Below are 6558 nucleotides of genomic sequence, written 5' to 3' on the forward strand. Positions count from 1 at the left end.
ATTGCGGTCTCTAAAGAAGGAGGCCATCTGGTGTGTTCTCTGGTGGAACTGGTCCTCCTGGGAGCAGATACGTCGGAGGCGGAGGAATTGGAAAACGGGATGGCATTTTTGCAAGAGGTAGGGTGGGTTGAGAGTTTACTGAGGGTAAGAATTCCCTTTGCGTGAGCTCTGCAGTAGATTTCCTTTATTCATGGAGGGAATTGCCTTCCTACTCATGACTGTATAGCTGTGATTGATGAATCAATGCCATCTGAATCAGTACATAAACACCCCATTTTCACAACATCTAAAATCTTTAGCACATTGTATCACGCTCTTCTTTGGAGACAAAAAAAATGAAATGGAGCCTCGAGGAATCGGAGCAGGAGTAGGCAATTCATCCCTTTCAGCTTGTTCCCCCATTCTGTCAGATCATGGCTGGGCCAACCCAGACCTCAACACCTCTTTTATGCTTGATCCGCATAGCCCTCAACTGCTCAATATTTCAAAAATCTATCTGCCCTCTTTTAAAATAATTTGAGATAGAATCATAGATTCCCTACTGTGTGGAAACAGGCCCTTCAGCCCAACAAGCCAGAACAACCCTCCGAAGAGTAACCCAACCATTCCCCTCCCACATTTAACTTCCACAAAGTTTGGGTGAGAAAATTCTAGCCATTCACTGAGAGAAAAAAATCTTGACTTTTTCTAAAATGAATGTTCCCCTCTGTAATGTCCCCTGGTTTGAGACTTCACTGGTGCTGGAAGATCTAGTCAACATCCACCCTGTCAAGCTCCTCAGAATCTTGTTTCCATAAGATCACCCCTGCTTATCTATTCTTGATAGGTCAACCCTTTCATGCTCGAAGCAGCTAAGTGAATCTTTTTTGAATGGTCTCCGATGTTGGTTTATCCTTTATTAAATATGGGAGCTAACATTGTATACAGCACTGCAAGTGAGGACTCAGCAACAGCCAGTGTGGTTAACCAATCCTCAATCCATGCTAATACATTACCCCGATACCATGAGCTCCTCAATTGTGCAATTAGCTTTTATGTAGCACCTTATCATTTGCATTTTTAAATTCCAAATACAGAACATCATTGGATTGCCCTTTATCAGCCCTGCTAGTTATCTCCTCAATGAACTGTCGCAAATTTGTCAAATATAGTTTCTCTTTCACAAAACCCAGTCTACCATGTTTAATGATAAGCTTTTCTAAATGTCCTGCTATTTCTTACTTTAATATTCGACTCTGTAGATTCTTTCAGTAGATTTGCTAAGTATGATTCCCCTCTCTTAAATCCATGCGGACTCTGTCCAATCCTGTCACTGTTCAGTAAGAAACTTGAGTGTACTCCAATATAGTTAGTAAATGTATCTGTAGTTATTTTTAAAAATTGATTACTTGTAAATGCTGGACCCATGCAACATCAATGAATTTGTGACTCTGAATTTGGGTTATTGTGTTTTTTACTGTTAATTCCTTTTCGTACTGTGTTATGCAGACAGTACCAAGTGATCACTCTTAATTGTGAGTAACTTTGAAAATAATATATTTTAAAAATGACATCCCAAAATGCTGCCTCATTATTGTGCAAGGAGGATTTTATTCAATAGTTTGCAGATAAAATTGAACAGCATTTTGCTGCAATTTGGCCAGACTGCAAGTTACACCAAAGTATGAGTGCCTCACCTTTAGAGTGTTCCCAGATATCGTGCAGCTGCAGTATTTTGGTTTGCACTCAGCTATATGTTGTTCTCACTTGTTTCTTTGTGAAAGATTACAAAATTAATTTGGATGAATGAAGTTATGTTTTCTTTCACCAATGTTTAGAGAAAAAAAGTCAGTATTTCAAGTGCTGATAAAGTAAAATAAACTGATAATCAGTAGAAAGGGTTTAAGATTGATAGATTCTTGTTGCCTCGAGGAATTAAGGGCTACGGGGAGAACGCTGGTAAGTGGAGTTGAAATGCCCATCAGCCATGATTGAATGGCGGAGTGGACTCGATGGGCCGAATGGCCTTACTTCCACTCCTTTGTCTTATGGTCTTATGGTCTAAGATGGATATGGAACAAATGCTGGCAAATGGGACTAGATTAATTTAGGATATCTGGTCAGCATGGGCAAGTTGGACTGAAGGGTCTGATTTATGTATTGTACAACTGTGACTTCATTCTCTCAATTATTCAAGAAGTTGAATACTTCGAGGAGGAAAAGGAGAATTTATGCAGAGAATGCACTTGAAATGATGATTGAGGTATATCAAACTCACATTGTTTCATCACCTTTTCCTCTGGGTTCTTCAATGAACAAACTTGTTTTGTTCTCTGAATAACTATGTATCATGTGATTTGTTTTGCACAAAATATTTCGTTAGGATCGAGTGAACTATTAAGAAGTGTTCATGTTTAAAATTTAGGCAGCTTGATTGTGAATCTCATCTTGGCCTGAACACCACTTTCCTGCCAGCCCTCCTTAACTCTTCAACCCATTACTGATTAAAAGTCTGTGTGTCTCTTATTTAAATTTACTTAATGTCCCAGAATCCACAGTGTTCTGAGATAGGGAATTCCCCAGGTTCACCATCCTCTGAGAGAAGTAATTCCTCCAACTTTCCCTTCATTGTAAACTTAGGACGACTCATTGTAGATTGAATCATCTTCTCTGCCTCTACTTGGTCAATCCCTTGACCATTTTATAGACCCTCAAGGATACCACCTCTCATTCTTAGGCTGCAATGAATATGAATGTAAATAGTGGTTGTCGTTCAGCTTGTGGCATTTTGATAACTGTGGCAGAGGATGTTTGTTCAAAACTGAGCTCGACAGTTAGTGCTTTTCAAATAAGAAATAGTTGACGAGATTAAGTACATTAATATGTTGGCGTTTTGTTTTTAGGAAGACTTACTGTTGGGAAGATTTGGTTAAGGGAATATTGCAGTCAAAGCTGTGGAGATTAACCTCCACCCATGTGTGAGATAGTACACTGTGGTCAAAAGAATAAAGAGACCACTTCCTCTTTGGAAATATGTCCTTAAATAGGGCAGAGGGATCTGGAGATAGCAATGAGTCACTGGCAGCAAATGGCACCAGTTTGTGAGGTTAAATAGAAAAGTGTATCATGGGTTTATTTCTGGGACGACAGAATGGAAATGTGTTCGATATGTGTAGAACCATGGACAGATCACCCTTGGAGCACTGCAAACAGTTCCGATCTTCATATTGTAATATGAATGTAGAGGCAGTAGGGAAGATAAAGAATAGTTACTGGAATTATATTCAAACTGAATTTGAATTCATCAAGTAAGATTGGACAGTCTTGTCTCATTGTAAAAGAGTGACATGGTCCAGTTACGTTTGATCGGGTAGACATGGAAAAGATGTTTCTGCTTGTGAATGTCAGAATCCACTGGATCTGTGGATATAATTGTAATCACTATTAAATCTCACGGGGAATTTGCAGAGGGCGACAAAGTCTTTACCAAAAAGGGGTTTGAATGTAGAACTTACTTCATCAGGAATAATTGAAGCAAATAACAGATGAATTCAAGGAGGAGCTTGGAATACAAGAAATCAAAGAAAACCATGTTGATGGGTTTAGGTTGAGAAGGAAGCCTGTGTAAATCACAGATACTGAGAACCTGTTTTTGTGTCCTGAAACTATGCATCTGTGTTGTTCTGTGACATTTCTATAGGAGCAGCAGCGGCAGCAGTAAACAAGACAGCTCACCCTTACCATTCTTGGAGAAAAGCAGAACCTCTGGCCACACAAAAGGGAAATAGCTCTACTGAGGAGGTGGTTCAAACAGTGGCCAACGACTCAATCCGCAGAGACAGTGTGCCTTCATTACCTGGTGAGAAAGGTGAATTCTTTAACCAGAAATGATGTTTTGTCCTTCCAATGATCTCATGACTTAAGCAGGGAAATGTGTCTCATCAGTTAGATGATTTGAATCAATCAAATCTTTTGCTACGTTAGCACTCCTTCCCTACCCAAAGGATATGTGGGTCAAATAGGCACATGTCTTGCACTGCTTTAATTCAAGATTCCTTTATTCAGTCATGAGCTTAACCTATTCAATCCAAGTTCCTTGTGTTTCCCTGGATCTGTGGTTGTGCACAAGGAAACTTAAACAATGTGTGATTCAATATCAAAGTTGTGTTGAATCAATAATTGTAACCCCACTCTGCTCCTTGAGCAGATAGTTAATCCAAGGATTCTAGCTCAGCCCTTAACTTCAAGTTCAAGTTCTAAACCTTTCAGTGAGCAATGGAAAATAACAAAGAACAATGTCAATCATTTATTGTCTCTACAGCCTCTGCTTCTGTTGCCACTGAATACTCCCATAAGTTTGACGAGCCAATGACTAAAGATGAGATTGAAGAGAAATCCTTCCATTCCCTTCTGCCACCAGAGAGCCAACACCACTTTCATATGGGGAAGGAACGCAGCCAGCAGGATGGTTCAGATGAGGACATAGTGCGGGACCAGTCGGCTTCTCTTATGGATTAGGGTGAGTGGTGTTACCAATTAGTGGATCTCAGTGCTTGGAATAGTTGCTCCTCTCCATGTTCGAGGTATCTTGCCATGAGATTCAGATGGAGAGGACGAGGACCATATGGTGTAACAAGTGTGAGCCAACAGTTGGGCAGGGCCTGTGTTTCTGAAAAAAAAAGCGAGTACCACTCGGTCACAATGTGCCCAGAGTTTATAAATCATGAAGGAGAATAAATACTTGACATTGTTAATCTTTGTGATCGAGTTCCCATATAGTGAAGACAACGATTAATATTTATGGGATTCCTTGCTCCCCCAATCAGATAAACACAAGGCAAATTTGACTGTGAAGAATGTCCCTGAATTTACACCTTTCTACTGTTCATTAAAGGTAATAAGATGCAAAAGATATTTTTGCAGAGGAATTTGATTTGAACAAGAGACATTTGTGCAGATAGTAAGAGGTATTCTAATTGGAAGGATATGTTTAGTGATATCCTGCACGGATCGATGTTGGAGCCTAATTATTCGCTATTCATAATGAAAGGAAAGCCACATTCAACATTTGGGGCCACTCTGCAGATGACAGCGATTCCAAGTGTAGGTAGATGGAAGCACAGCATTAGAAAGCAATCTTGATAGATTCAGTAAATGAAAAAAACAACGACAGATGAGTTTATGTCGGCAAGTGAGAGGTTGGATCAAAATCGGATATTTTGTGATTGTGAAAATAGAGAGAGTGGACTCCAAAGAAACTTGGTGGGATTGATCCAGCTGTATAGTTCACGAAAATGTCTCAAACAGGTTCAGAAAAGTGACCAAGGGCCGGTGGAATGTTGACATTGATCTCGACAGAAGACGAGATACCAAAGGATTAGAAGTCATGCTTCAGCAAATCCGAACCTAGTTAGACCAAGCTGTCAGGGCTGGGTACCATGGCTGAAGGAGAGTATCCCTCTGAGGGGAAGTGCAGTGTAGATTTACTGAAGTGATACTTGGATTCCAAGGCTTAACTTAAGAAGAAAGATTAAACAGATGAAGTGTTCGAGTCAGAACATTGAGGTGTGATAACGGGGAACACTTTTATACACAGAAATGGATAGTTTGATAAAGTTCCACAAACAGCGATTGATTGGAAATTATTTGCAAATTTCAAATTTGAGATTGGTAGATTTGGAATGAAAATGCTGAAGGATTATGGGACAAAGACAGGGATTTGTCATGATGATGAAGATGACCATGATTTGGGTGAATGGTGGAATAGGCTCACGAAGCTAAATAGCCTCCTCGTGTTCTGATGTTGATGTAACCGTGGCTCCCTTATTCTCTGCAAGTGCAACTCCTGTTGTGTTTTTGGTTATTTATCAGAACCTGGCAGCAAATTAGTGACTGGAGTCCTGAGCAGAACGTTATCAGGATGAGGGACTTCGCCGGTCTTAATGTGTTTCACAGACGATGAAATGACACAGCCAGCACTCTCCTTCTGTCTCTCCCCGACTCTCTTCAACCTCTCCTCCACTCCCCCTCCCACCCCCACCGTCTCGGGCCCCCGGCACACCACTCTTACGCCCCACCCCTCTACCCACCCCTCCCCCGCCCCCCTCGCCCCCACTGGCTCACCTTGTCCCACCTCGCCCCCCCCTCACCCCTCTCGCCCCCGCCCCCTCAAACCTGCTCGCCCCCCCCATCGCCACCCTCGCCCCTCCCCGACCCCCCTCGCCCCCAACTCGCCCTCCAATCGCTCCTCTCGCACCCCCTCGAACCCCCGCTTCACCTCCCCCTTGCTCCCCCTCGTCCCCACTCACACCCACTCACCCTCTAATCGTCTCCCTCACCCCCGCTCGACCCCTCTCTCCCCCCGACCCCCTCGCCACAACCCCCCTATCCCCCTCACCCCTCCACACCCCCGCACCACCCTTTCGCACCCTGATTCGTCCCCCTCGCACACTGATTCGTCCCCCCACACCCATTCTCCTCCCCCTCCCTCTACCCCTCCATCTATCCCTTACACCCCCCACCCCTCCCTCTCCACCCTTCCTCTCCCCCTCTCCATCTACCTCTTTCCTCTGCCCCTCC

Source organism: Hemiscyllium ocellatum, unplaced genomic scaffold (assembly GCF_020745735.1).
Source record: "Hemiscyllium ocellatum isolate sHemOce1 unplaced genomic scaffold, sHemOce1.pat.X.cur. scaffold_901_pat_ctg1, whole genome shotgun sequence".
NCBI lineage: Eukaryota > Metazoa > Chordata > Chondrichthyes > Orectolobiformes > Hemiscylliidae > Hemiscyllium > Hemiscyllium ocellatum.